This window comes from Biomphalaria glabrata, chromosome 12 (genome assembly GCF_947242115.1).
Source record: "Biomphalaria glabrata chromosome 12, xgBioGlab47.1, whole genome shotgun sequence".
Classification (NCBI taxonomy): Eukaryota; Metazoa; Mollusca; class Gastropoda; family Planorbidae; genus Biomphalaria; species Biomphalaria glabrata.
The window spans coordinates 31,050,727-31,065,440 of record NC_074722.1 but is presented as its reverse complement, the minus strand read 5'-3'; the positions used below and the strand labels follow the sequence as shown (position 1 = coordinate 31,065,440).

At 37.5% G+C, this 14,714-nt stretch overlaps 1 protein-coding gene across 2 annotated transcripts in view; it reads left to right on the top strand.

Annotated features, from left to right (window-relative positions):
- Window positions 1-3,638: 3,638 nt before the first annotated feature.
- Window positions 3,639-14,714, top strand: part of LOC106052962 (equilibrative nucleobase transporter 1-like) — a 156,812-nt gene continuing 145,736 nt past the window's right edge. For both annotated transcript variants that reach the window (XM_056007036.1, XM_056007035.1), the window contains exon 1: window positions 3,639-3,941. The gene's annotated coding sequence lies outside the window, so the exon portion shown is untranslated. The remainder of the gene's footprint in view (window positions 3,942-14,714) is intronic.

Here is a 14,714-nt window from a genome sequence, read left to right as displayed (position 1 = left end):
TTGGGACCCCTGCATTTTGCGTAATATTTAATATTTAATGTAAAAGCACTCATCTGGGAGCCCCTTTAAGTGGGGATCCGGGGTGATTTTCAAAGTCTCCCCCCTCCTACTCCTAGCTACGCCACTGACCGTTGTGGACTTTTCGTGCTGCTGTGGACTGCGCAATTCTGGCCAGTAGTTCTGCTTCTGGTTCCTTCATCTGAGACGTTCGATTTTTTTTTTTCCATTAAGTACCAACTTAAACAACTGGATGCACTTTGGGGCCTCTATGAACACCTTCCCCAAGTGTATAAAGAAGTTCATTTCATTGTACTCAGCCCTTCAACGCAGTGAGGCGGGCCGTGTCACAGGTGTCACAGGTGTCACAGACTAAAATAAATCGGGGCACCTCAACTTTATGATTTCGAATAATGCAATAGAGTTTTGATTTATTGTGTTATAATTCGATCTAAGCGACTCACCAAGCAAAGCCGACGCGACAATAAAATATGTTCAGTTTTAGTTTAGAAACAGAGTCATGATATAGATAGGAAAGATAATAATTGCCTAGACCTTACTCTGACGAGATCGTAACATTGACAGAAGACAGGATCATTGTTGTGATAAAGGCAATCTCAACTATAGTTTGTTGTCAAGTGGAATGTCTATAGTTTGTTGTCAAGTTCTTGCAATACTAAGAAACACACACACACTCATACATTTTGCGAACATTTTAAAATGGCGAGCCCGACGAGCCATTTCAGTGCCATCCCAGAGGAGTTTGAGAAATCACTGCAGTGAAACCTGTAATGTGAGCGGTAGAAGGAAGCGACACCTCGGGATGAAATGTGTGACTGTTGTCAGTAGTACGTATTAAAGTGAGTGTGTCGCAAGTTAATTAGGAGGTTCCTTACGTCAGCGATCACTGTAGTCAAACTTCAGAAGGTTATCGCCCAGGGGCGTAATGGCTATATGAGCATTCGGGCAAACGCCTGGTGGACCGGTACCCAAATGGGCGGGTTAGGCCACCTAAATGGCCTTATGAATGTCATTATGACACGAATAAAATTGAGTTTTTATAATATTCTCTTATAAAAGGGACCTTTGAGCGTCGTGTTCAAAAATGTTTTTTTAAATTTAATACTAATTTAATCTAACACATTTTCCCGAAATAATGTAATAGCCTACATCCGTAGACAAGAGTTGCGGTGGCTGAGTGGTAAAGCGCTTGGCTTTCGAATCCTGGTGTGACTGTGGATTTGGATTCCACCTCGCTCTAATGGGTACCCTAACATTGGTTGGGGGAAAAGCGAAGGCAGTTGTTCGTTGCTAGCCAAATGACAGCCCGCACCTCATAGATCGCAATTTACTTACATACCTACTTGTAGGTTTTATCTTTTAAAAAATTTAAAAGATGAGGTCTATATTATCTTTTAAATTAACTATATCATTATGATATACAATTGATGGACCGGATTGTAAGAAATGCCCTTGCTGGGTTTGGCAGTCTGACCCTGTTATCAACGACCTTGTTGTTTGTTTTTTTTTTGCTCAAGTGCACTTGTCCTGAGAGTTGGTCTCTTTCTCCAGCACAGACAAATCGAGGAAAGAAGTCGAACCCACCAGCCTTCGCACCCGGATATTGACGTCAGAGTGAACTTTGTCTCAGACAAGGTCACCCATCCTCGAAGGTTACGTCTGCTGTCAGTGGATTGAGGCTAAGAACCAGCGGAATTTCTTTCATCGAGAAGCATTGGGTCGTGAATTATTTCATCGCTAGCAGAAGGCTTAGCAGGATATTGTTGCGTCATAGCCATCCCAGGACATTGGATTATGTGTCGATTAGCAGAGTAATTAGCTGGGATTATTGTGATATAACCAACAACACAAGACTGTTGTTACATGAAATTGATGTCAGGACTGAACTGATAGAGAAACTGGTAGAGAAAGACAAAGACTAGATCCACTTGACGATATGTGGACATAGAAAATAAAATTGACATTTAAAAAAAAGGGGGGGGGGGCGGTGTGGGGGGGATGTAATATAGTTAGAGCAGTGGTTCCCAAACTTTTTTGTCTCGTAGACCCCTTGCCATGTTTTCTGGTTTTCATTTGACCCCCTGCTTAACGTATATAATTTCATTTTTGCAAAGTCATCAATTCCATTCTTAAAACTAATTTCTAACTGTAGTGAGTGGAAGAATGAAAAAGTAATTTAAAGTCACATTTAAAGTTACAGACATTTATCTTTTTTATTAATAAAATTTAAATTTAAACCTATTACAATGTCAATTAATATTTATTACTAGAATCACCAAACACACTGGAAATGTTGTTTTTTTTTGTTGATATTCTCCGTTGTTATGGATATTATGTTTCATATAGGCATTTATTGTTCTATGATATGGTCATCAAACATTTAATATTTATTAATCAATTAATTAATTTGCTTTATGTATCATTGTAAAAGTTTTCGCAAAGCGCAGTTTCTCGTGTATTTCTTGATCTTTCACGTGTGGCTCAAATATTGGATATGCAGAACTGTTTTCACTAACAGAGAGGTGAGCAACTGGCACCTAAGCCAGTAACTTTGAGCAGGAAGCCCACCTAGCAGAAGGAAAACTGAATTCAAACCTCTGCTGCCTTGCAGCATGGGTCAACCCTTTTATTACCACAAACCACCATCTTCTCTATATGATGGGGAAGAGAGATTTTGTGGGCCTATTCTGAACTTTATCTTTGAGTGTTTGAAAGTTTTTCAAATCTTTATCTATTTTGTCAGGGTGGCTTTGTCTCAGATGATCCTCCAGCGTAATTAGTTTCATAGCGTCATAAAAAAAGGCACTTTTTGACTAGGAAGGAATGAATCCTAATTTTAAATAATCAACGATGTACAGTCTACATTCTTTTTGTGAAACATTAGTTACATGTAGACAAAATTAAGCTATTGAAATAAGTATTGAAATTAAATACATCAGTTTTTCGTTTGAATAGCAGGATACATATTTAAAGAATTAACTAAGGTACAAATCATATATTAGTTTAGAAAATAACTACATTAATGGGATGTTAAAATTAAAGTCACGACCTGATTAATTGAAATCTATTATCGTAGACCCCCGTGGACATCTCATGGACCCCCAATTTATTTTTTCACTTTCGTAGACCCCTTGAAAGTCCTCGTAGACCCCTGGGGGTCTATATTGACCACTTTGGGAATCACTGAGTTAGAGCTAAGCGATTCATCAAATAAGATGGACATTAAACGCGAAAGTTTAGAGGAGGGAATCTTGTTTTCTGTTGAGGGCCGCATTAAAAAGAATTTGGAATTGGGGAATTGGGGACGCATATATATATATACTCCAAGTGTAGATTAAGACCATTCCTCTGATATTAGATCAAATCCTATCCTCTGATATTAGACCAAATATAGATCAAGTCTTATATGTCTAAATCTCGCAACAAGAATTCACATCACACGATTTCCTCCACAGATTCCATCCCTCGCTTCTCGTGAGCCAGCACGCGACTAGTGACCCGAACAAGCACAGACACAAAAAAAAAAGGCACTGACCATCGCGGGCTATTTAAAAGTGGATTGAAAGAACCGTGGCAGAAACTATATAGCCCCCCTTTTCTCTTTCCCAGTCTCCCATTGGCGCCCAGCGCCCACCTTTAATGTTCTTCATTAAGTGTGCTCCGGAAGTTATCATCTGATAGGATTGAGATGTTCTCATCCAACTAAAATCTCAATGTTGTCATCTGACGTGGTCAGCATCGTTACGTCCATGGCAATATAAGCGTTGCATTGAAAGATAATATAAGTGTTCTCCTTGAAAGATAATATAAGTGTTGTCCTCCAAAATGATCTTCTCTCTGGTAAGATAATCTCAATGTACACATTTATCATCTGGAGCTTTATTTCGAGTGCTGAAATTTTCTATGCTACGGATTTCTGATTGGTACGTAAGTAGACTTCATTATATTAAGTTAGTATATTGACTAAATCAGTAATATTTAGATCCTGGCTGAAACAGCACTTTTTGAAACCATTCTATTGCATGAAACAAATGGGGCATACACCTATAAATACACTAAGTGTTAAAATGAGCCACTAATTGAATTTCTCGCTAAAAAGGAACATACAATACCCCACACAAACTTTCCAGATCAATGTTTCCCAGGCTTTTGTTTTTCCTTAACGGAAAACTTCGCATATTTTGAGTATTTTAGCGGAACAATTTGAGTATTTTAGCGGAACAATTTGAGTATTTTTTTTTTAGAGAGATTAATTCACCTGGTTGCCTACTAGTTATTCCAGTAGTTCGCGGGACACCTCTTCAGGCCTTGCGGAACACTAGGATTCGGCGGAACTCAGTTAGAACACATTTAGTTCTGGTTTAACTCGGTTTCAATCGTATGTAAACATTAATTATTTGCTCATAGCTTGAAAAAAAGAAAAAAAATCCAACAAGTCAAATAAGGTGGAGTGCAGTGCATTATGATACGTGGAAAGGCAGACCCAGCTGTGACCTACATATTTATTGAAATTCTCTTTTCGACGCGTGAATTATTTTACTACTAAAAAAAGAGTCAAAATCAGTTAGGAGCCCAATGAAAATATAGATTCGATTTCTTAATTGAAAACATTTCTTTTTGTTAATTGGAATTATGGATACAGAGATGGCATTGAAATTAATGACATAGATTTAAGAGATTTTATAGTTCAATGACACCAACGACGTGTTTGAATGGTTTTAAATTTTACAACTTTCTAGGGTGCAACCTTTTTACTAAAGCTATCTGTAAGTACCAAGATCTTTGAATACCTATGTTTCTAGACCTAAAAATACCCAGGTTTGTAGATTTGTTAATACAAAGGGTTCTAGATTCGTAAATATGAAGTGCTGTAGGTTTTTGGATACCAAGATGTTTAGATCTGTGTCTCACAAGATGTTTAGATCTGTGTTTAACAAGATGTTTAGATCTGTGTCTAGCATGATGTTTAGATCTGTGTATGCCAAGGCTATTAGATCTGTAAATATTTTAATATACATTTATAAATATCTTGTTCTAGATATTTCAATACCAAAGTTTTTTAGATTTGTGAATTTTTAAACTGTAGAACTATAAGTAACAAGTTCTCTAGATCTGTAAATACCAAAATGTTTCAAGATTTACTCGAAAGAAGACAGTTATCTCCCTTAGTTTGGTTTATAAACAAGAGAGTGGCCAAACAGTAAGAACCGGAAGTGTAGAAACAGGAAATGAAGGGAGGAACGAAATACGAAACCACGGCTTACAAACACGCAACAGTTTTTTCTCCTAGTGCGTTTCTCAAACTCACTCCCTCTAAACTCTAACCACACACTGCACGTGACTTAAATCCAAGGCCCCCCCCCCTTCCCAGTCGTGAGATTTTGTTAATTCCTTTGTTTTTGTTTAGTGTTTTTTTTTTCCTCCCTAAGTCCGCTATATTTTTAACTACCTAAAGGTATTTCAATGCAAAGTGTCATAACCAAACATCTCAAAACTTAGATTGTGTCCCTTATCGAGAAACTCTTTTTGGTTCTTGATTCCGTCAGGGTGTGTAGGAAAAGAGAGGAAGATATGTTAGAAGTTTCCTTGTCCCATGCAACACCATCACGAATTGAAGAACTTAAACGATCGTAAAATTAATGTAATAAAAAGATAATATGCCTCAAATAATGTATTCGCTACCTGAGTGGGGAAGATGATTTCATGTCCATATAACGCAGCCCGAAAGTAAAACGCATATGAGAAAAAGAAACTGCAAATCTTGCTGAATAAATGGTGAGAAAAAAAAAGTGTATTTACAATAAAAGCGTCTTTAAAACAGGTTTTAGGGTGATTACTTATTTTGAGACCCACTGGACTGTAGGCGTTAAACTAGCTGAACGCAGATGAGAAACACTGCTTCAATCGAATGCACTTTTCTTCCACTGCTTTTTGTTCAAAACTTATTTCGTTCATAATGTAGTGCCTACTAAATCATCATCATCACTCTTTTGAGTTCCTCATGGAACATAGGGCCTCGACAAAAACATGCCACTCTCCACGGTCTCTTGCTAGCTTTTTTATGGTTTCCCAGCTCTTCGCGGTCTTCTCTGCTTCTACTAAATGCTTAGCTGCTATTTCTGACACCAGGTTTTTTTTTTTACATTGAAATAATAGCTAAGACGCAGTGTTTTCTCATTACTGGTAAAGTGTGACACCTGTGGTCTTCCCTTGAGGTCTTCCGTTGAGGTCTTCCCTTGTGGTCTTTTTTGTTTTTGTATCTGCCATAGCGGTGCTGATTAACCTTTTTTTTTTCTTTTAGTCTGGGTCCTTACACGATTCCCACTCGCCCATCAGCTCGAAGAAATCGAAAACTCTTATGGAACTTGATCCTCTTGCGGCCTCATTTTGTACTCTGGACAGAGGTTTATAATGTGGACAGCGCGTCACGGGCCAGATAGGGCACGCGGGTCGTAGTTTCGGTGCCACTGTGCTATAGTTAAACCCAACTATTGTTTGCGGAGTTTGAGATGTTGTTGGGAAGTGTAGAGATTTTATGTAGATATAGATTCACGAGAAATGTACTTTCGTTACAAACGTCTCTTAAAGCAGCTGTAGAGAGGAAATGAAAGACATCTTCTGTCACCAAGAATAGAACAAGTAAAATATTTAAAAAATACTTTTTAAAAAATAAAGCTTATATTAAAGTTCCCCTTTCAGACCTTGTTGTCTATAGGGCAGATGATGTAAAGTTCATCTGATTCTGTGGCCTACGGTTAACGAGGGTGTCATGTGGCTAGCACAACGACCAACCGCCTTTACTTTTCCCCAACTAACGTCAGGTACCCATTAGAGCTGGGTGGACTCAGACCGCGCCCGAATATCCTGAAATTAAAAATCCCGGTCTTCACCACGATTCGAACCCCTGACCACGGTTCAGAAGTAATGCGCTTTACCGCTCAGCCACCGCGCCTCCAAAGCTTATATTAATGTGTTTGGATCAGTGATGGAATTACTTTTGTAACAGATCGAGACTAACAATAATAAATCTATTCAATTTTTTGTTTAGCGCAATTTCAAGCTTTTAGAGCTCTCAATACGGTATGATCCTATCACTTGTCTCGACCAGTTGGAATGGGGGAGAAAGAACGGGGTATCTGGGTGATCGCTTTTTGACTGTCTAAATGACTGAAATGGAAATACATCTTCTTTCCGACGTCTCCTTCTTTTATTTTTCTTATTTTTAGACGAAAACAAAATGGCTGACCTCAGGAATCGTCTTCATCTGACCACTGTTGTCACACTAGCTATGTGGTCAGCAACTTTTTCTGGCCAAAGGGTTACAGGATACATACACGTGACCTCATTGGTCGCATCAACTCAAGAAATTGTCGATTTTAATAGGACCAAACCCCTGAGGACTTATTCCGCACTGTAACCAGAGGTTGATAAGGACCGGATATTGCCCGCGGGCCGTAGGCTGGGCATCAATGGTCTAAAAATCTCCAGCGTTTTATTTATATGCTATTCCAACAAACATTGTTACAAGAGAGAGAGAGAGAGAGAGAGAGAGAGAGAGAGAGAGAGAGAGAGAGAGAGAGAGAGAGAGAGAGATTGACACTTACGATTGTCAACAAGGTCTGCAGCTCAAATCTGTTCAAGACTTTTTTTTTTCTGAAGAATGTCTTGAGCTATGAAAATACAAAATAAACCTCAGTGATTCCTCGTTTATCGAGGGAAATGCGCTCAAGAAACGGTATTTTTATGTAAGGCTAAGTACCCACCCCTCCCTTCTTGTTTTTTACGCTACATAAACTTAGGTCGTGCACTGGACATACCTACCAATGGACAGTACCAGTAGTACAAGTAAGTAGCACATGCCTTCCTCTCTCTCTCTCTGTCTCTGTGTCTCTCTATTACACACACACACACTCACAACTCTGAACTAAGCAAATCAGGCGTTGAAATACAACGCAAGAAAGTAACCAATCAAATATTTACATGTTAGCATTAATATTAACAATGTAGTTATATATATTTGTATACCGGTATATTTTGGGATTTTTTGTTTCATGTAAACATTGTTAATATATATATATTTATATATATGAAATTCGCAGATACTCCTTGAAATATTTTATTCAATTAATTTCTTATAAAAACCGGATAATATCGAAGCCGCCAAAGTTGAAGCGCGAAATGACGAGGGATCACAATATAAGAAAAATGCGCATGAAAAAACCCCCACAATCAACAAACATAAGGAACGTTTTCAAATCAAATCAAAGAACATAGATCTGTCACTTCTGTTCTGGTTTGTATTACTCCTGTAATTCTTTGCATTGATTGTGTCAATTGAAGGTTAACATATCCCTACAAATTTATCAACCTAAAAAAAAAATATTTACAATAATCTACAGTTAGAAAGAATCTCTGACCATTGACCTTAGCATCAAGGAATCATTTTTATTTTGTCACCTCACTGGATGAAAATTACAGTGCGTTTGTGTGTGAGGGTAGGCTAGAAGGAAGTGTATGGGTGTGTGAATGTATGTGTGTGCGTGTGTGTGGGAGGCTCAAAGTTTTTTTTTTAAAGTAATTTTTTTTAACTAGGAGAGAAAATAATAAGGAGACTGGAACTATTTCTTTGTTACATGCGAGGAAAAAAGTAGTCCTTTCAAAGATTTCAAATTGATCACCGCCCAAAGCTAAAATACAAAATCTAAATTAAAATTCTTTCTTGTTTCTTTCTATTTCTTTCTCTCTCAATTTTTTTTTCTCTCTCTTCATTTCTGGTGAAATCTCACTTTCTTAAGAGCAATAAGCTATTTGACCTCACTGCTTATTTAACCCACTCATGTTCATCTCATGCTTTTAAAATAGAGGATCTCAAAGAATGAGAAGAAATCTTAGAACTTGGACGTTTTCTGAAGCGAATGAAACTGATTGTTGTTTTGGCTCATTGTAATAAATAATTCATTCCTGTTCACATTGATGTCTGTACATTGATATTAAGCCCAAATGTTTAAAATACAAAATACAGTAACATTTTCTTTATTAATTTTAATGCTTGGTTGATTAGGTTTTTCTTTATCTTCGTTTTCATTTGTAGCATTAGTTGGACCTAGTTGATGGACTTTAAAATGTGAGTATCTTCCCAAAGGGTTCTGGACATTGCATTGTTGAAAAATAAATTGGTCTAGAAATTGAGAGCATGTTTTTGGGACCAGTGACGTGACCTTGACCTGACTATTGAAACCATAAACAAACTTGCGGAACAATATCGGCGTTCTCTGGTCCAAGTGTGACCGGTTCCGTTTTTCATACTCCTTATATGTCCTGTACAGAGAAGAACAAAAGGTGACCTAATACATTAATAGGATGGCTGCCTGGTCGTGCGGTTTGCACGCTGGACTGTCGTTCAGATTTATCGATGGTCCCGGGTTCAAACCCTGCCAGCTCCCATCCCCCGTCGTCTTGCGGGAGGTTTGGACTAGGAAGTAATTATCTTCAACTCTGAAGGAACATCCGAAACATGTAAAACAATTTACAAACATTATATCCTGATTGAAAGTGTTAGACTCTTAGATAGTATAGAGACGCGTCATAGTTGACGGACTTTGAATGGGACTTTTAGTGACGACAAGAATTAGTGAGTTTTACACTATTTACATTAGTATTAGTTAGTTCACTAGTAGATGCTTAAGAAAATATACATAAATAATAAAATGTAGTCCGTCCGACGATCTTTTACTAACGGCCAGTCATAAAAAAGCTCACAGTTCGGATTGTATACAAAGCTTTAACTAGAGAGGCACATTGACCACTTTGGAACTCTCCGCACGCCAGCTCCTCAGAGGCCGTCGAAGCAGTACGCGGGGGCCCTGGGCAAGTATCATATCAGGGCCACGAATATTTGTACAAAGGGAATACGGCGACAAATAAGTCTCTTTATTGCGGGGACCCCCTAAGGACGCCACCCCACTCGCCATCCACTGGGAATGCCTCTGATCATGCAATGTTTTGGTAATCATTTGGTTCAAAGAAGTCAGACAATAAGCCAGCCTCAGACAATCTTGTCATCACACAACTCCGTATAATAACTCTGATTGTCTTATCATTTTATAATTATAAAATCTAATAATTAAGTGAGAGGGCTGGTACGTATTGAACATGGAAAGATGACCAATAGATGTAGTGAAAGATGACCAATAGATGTAGTGAAAGATGACCAATAGATGTAGTGAAAGATGACCAATAGATGTAGTGAAAGATGACCAATAGATGTAGTGAAAGATGACCAATAGATGTAGTGAAAGATGACCAATAGATGTAGTGAAAGATGACCAATAGATGTAGTGAAAGATGACCAATAGATGTAGTGAAAGATGACCAGAATGATGACCTGAATGATGAAGTGAAAGATGAATACAAAGATGAAATGAATGATTAAATAAAAGATGAATTGAAAGTTGAAATAAAGGATGTCTGCAAGGGGACAGCAGTTTCCTGACACTCTATGGTTTCACCCAGATAAAAAGATTACCTAATCCTTCGTTGAGAAAGAAATATTTTTATGACTGTCAGTCATTCTACTTATGACCATCACCCTCGTAAACCTTCTGAATATGTATTTATCATACTATATACATTAACGTCACATTTATGTCTTTTGAACCGCTGGGGCACCACACATGATCGGTCGACCGTCTTCTCCGTTCCTGTCTTTTGCCTTGAATAGAATCTCTTTCAATGACAGGCCGATCATGTTTTGTTGTTGTCGTCCCATTGCTTCCTCTGTCTCTTTTTTTTTTCTTTTCCCTGGTGCTGTTCACTGAAGGAAGGTCTTTGCAAGTCCTGTGGATTTTGTCAGAGGGCCATAAAGTTTATGTTTTTGCTAGTGTTGAGAACGCACACTCACTACTCTTTCCACCCATTTGTTACCAGAACTCTAGGTACTTGGTTTTGTGTTGGCCACACATGAAGGCTCGGTGGCTGAGCGGTAAAGCGCTTGGCTTCCGTACCGGGGTCCTGGGTTCGAATCCTGGTGAAGACTGGGATTTTTAATTTCGGGATCTTCGGGCACCTCTGAGTCCACCCAGCTCTAATGGGTACCTGACGTTAGTTGGGGAAAAGTAAAGGCGGTTGGTCGTTGTGCTGGCCACATGACACCCACGTTAACCGTAGGCAACAGAAACAGATGCCCTTTACATCATCTGCCCTATAGATCACTAGGTCTGAAAGGGGAACTTTACTATTTTTTTTTTACACATGCACCCTAGTGAACTGTTCTTTAAGCCTCCGGATCCTGGAGAGAACTTCTCCTAAAATTGCATCATCAGACTGGTCTAGTTTCTGTTACATCGCCCAAACACTAAGCTCAGAAAATAACGCCTATGGCATCCTGAGTAATCAGACACGCCTTCACAGCCTCAGCGTCCAGTCGGATAATTTGAAACTGGCATCTTTTTTTTTTTTTCTTTTTAAACACGTTTAAGAAAAACAATACTTACTTTGGCGCACTCTAGGAAGATACCAAAAGGGAATTCGATTTAGTCTTAAGACTTCTCAGAACTGAAGAACTAAACTTAAGGGATCATCAAGGCCATTGATTAAGTCTTAGTGTTGTTGCGTCATCAGGAACAGAGTAAATAGAACATCGAAACATCTTTTGAACTGAAAATAATTCGGAAATCCGGCCGGAAGATTGAACCCAAAAAAAAAAAACGCGAAGAGAGACCAATGATAAAACGAAAACGTTCAACTCCAATTATTGATAATAGATATTTCATTTCTTCTGTTAACTACATAGATCCAATGCAATTATTGAAAGTTGCATTCTAAAAAAAAAATGTTAAGCCTTAAAAATATCTCAAAACTTAATTAACATTAAGAAGAAAAAAACAACAAATTAAATTGAAGACATTAATAAACTATAATATTTCTCCAAAGTTTACACCAAACCTGTTATGTCTTCTTCCTGTTAATGCGTGTGTGACAGATTAATACTAATAATAATTAGACATGTCTTCGAGTCAGAAGATTAATGAGGAATGCAGTATTTCCCGTGGCTACCCAGCTCCAGCTGTGACCTACATATTTTGCCACAGCCATGGCAAGCATAAACATTGTCCGCCTGTGGTCGATTAAGATTTTCTTTTCGCCGTCTGTGTCTGTCCTCGGCAGCGGATTTTCTTAGGTCTCAAATGTGTATCCCGCGGCCTTTGACATTGACATTTGTTAAAGAAAAATATGTTCCCAGACCCCTGTCAGAGATGAAACAGTAGCTTCGATGTACTTTATTATATTTAATGTGAATTAGCAGAAAAAAGAGCGTGAACTTTAGATATCGGATGACTGGAAGTACTGGTAATAGAGAGAACAAGATTTTGGTCAGTCAGTATAGAAGTAAGTTAGAAGTCAGTGAGTCAAGTTGGTAGGTAATTAAAAAGACATATCATTGAGTTGGAAGAAATGGACCACCATTTTTACTTTTTTACTAAAGTTACATAAAAAACATAAATAACAACAACTCAGAGATGTTTTTTTATATTTCTGAATAAATTAGTCATTTATTTCAAAATATAGTCTATAAAAAAATAAAAATTATCATACATAAGAAACAAAAAATAATTTAAAATACCACCCCAATATGGAGAGAAATGGATCACATGTGGGGAGAAATGAACCACCTGCAGAAGATACAAGCTTAAAAGAAATATTTTTTTTTTCAAAGATGTATTTCATTTGATGTATCAGCCAAAAAAAAAAAAAAAAAAAAAAAAAAAAAAAGTTTTTATTTATTAAATTTGTAAGGCAAAAGTTATAAATTATTATAAAGAAATGTTGGTTTTACAAAAACACAAACTTACCATGAATTCTAAAGTAGATCCAATGAAATATTAATGTGCGAATTGGTAAAGAAAATCAATGCTCTGTGACTCAAATAGTTTCGCATGCAAATACAAAAAGGTACATAAGAATTAATTAAAAGGAAATGTTGTTTTTTTTTAAACATCTCATGCTACTAAATTTTTTTTTTTTTTTAAATTCTGGTCCAAAACAATAAGGTCCACTAGTTTTAAAGATAACAGGGGTGGTCCATTTCTCCCACTGTCCATTTCATCCACTGTCCATTTCATCCACTGTCCATTTCTCCCAACTGTCCATTTCTCCCCCCCCCCCCCCACTCTCTCCCCTACAGTCAAGTCAGTGGTCATTGAAAACAAAATTAAGATGTTATTTGTAGAGAGCTTACAATCTGCTGCGAAGTCTTGACTCTGTCTGTTAGTCAGATACCCCTTTTTTTCTGTTCCTGCCTTACCATTTATGTAAAAAAAAAAGTTAAAAAAAAAATAAATATAAATGTAGCTCAAAGTAATAAATGTGTATACACAAGTTCGCGATTCTAGTTACTGTTACTTCTATTTTACGTTTCTGCTTCCCCCCCCCCCCTTTTGTGTCAGACGATGCAGCCGCACCCCCCTCACCACCCTAGTGACGCCACTGCTAATACCATACTAGTTGTTAACACGTCACTTATACCAGAGGAATCAAGTCAAACACAAGAAGTGGAGATGAGAGTTGAACTCAGTGTCACCTTACTTGGATTAAAACAAACAAATAACTTGTACTTTCGCAAGCTTGATCTTAATCTTTAAAAATCAACAACACCACGGAGTGTTACATCAAGAATCTTGATAGCGGACCTGCTATTTTTAGTAATCTGACCCAGCCTCATGATCCTAATGCCATCTGTTTTTTTTTTCTCTCTCTCTCTTTTGGGAAATTGCTTTCTGTGTATATTGGGATCTAGGAAGTAGGGAATTCGTTTTTAGTTACATGTGTTGAAACAAAGAGATGAAAGAATCAAAGTCTAGAGATCGGACAAAGACTGGACGTTATTGCGTCATAATTGGGCTACCAGACATATACACTTCCACAGAAGGATAAAACTAGGATTAAGCCCCACAAAAGAAAAAAAAACAAAAAAACAACAAAAACAAAATAAAATAAAAAATTAAATATAAAAACAAAAACTTTAGAAACATAAGAAAACAACATAAAAACAAACAAAAAACAACCATAAAACATAAAAAAAAAACATAAAACAAAAAAAAACATAAAAAAATAAATAAATTACATTTCAACATTAAAAAAAACAAACCAATATAAAACAAAACGGTGAGATAAAGTTTAATCGCTGCCATATCTCATTATTGCAAGATTTATCTCCCTCTAGTTCAGAGCATTTTCCATTTTATCAATTAATTGGTTAATCTTTTGATGGATTCGTGTGCTGTCATCAACACTGACTAATTAAACAAAGTTTCAACTCAATCCAAGTATGGGAAGCCGAACAAATAACGTGTAGTTGCGTCACTAGGGTCGGTGTCACCCGGTGCAGACCGCACCCACCGCACCAGCCTAGTGACGCCACTGATAACGTGTAAAGGTTTTCGACCAGACTGATGAAGTAAATGGATATAAGCTTGGCAAAAAAATGTTTCTCAATGAGACAAAGGAAAATGTTGCAGATCATAGGCTGTCCACCCAAGCTATTAAATGTAATTGTCTCCTTCCACCAAAATATGATGTGCTGTTCAACGGCGCCTGCTCCGAAAATTTCACTATAAACAGCGGAGTTACACAAGGATGTGTTCTGACCACAACCCTCTTTGGAATACCTTTTTTTTCAATGCCAGTCCACATCGCGT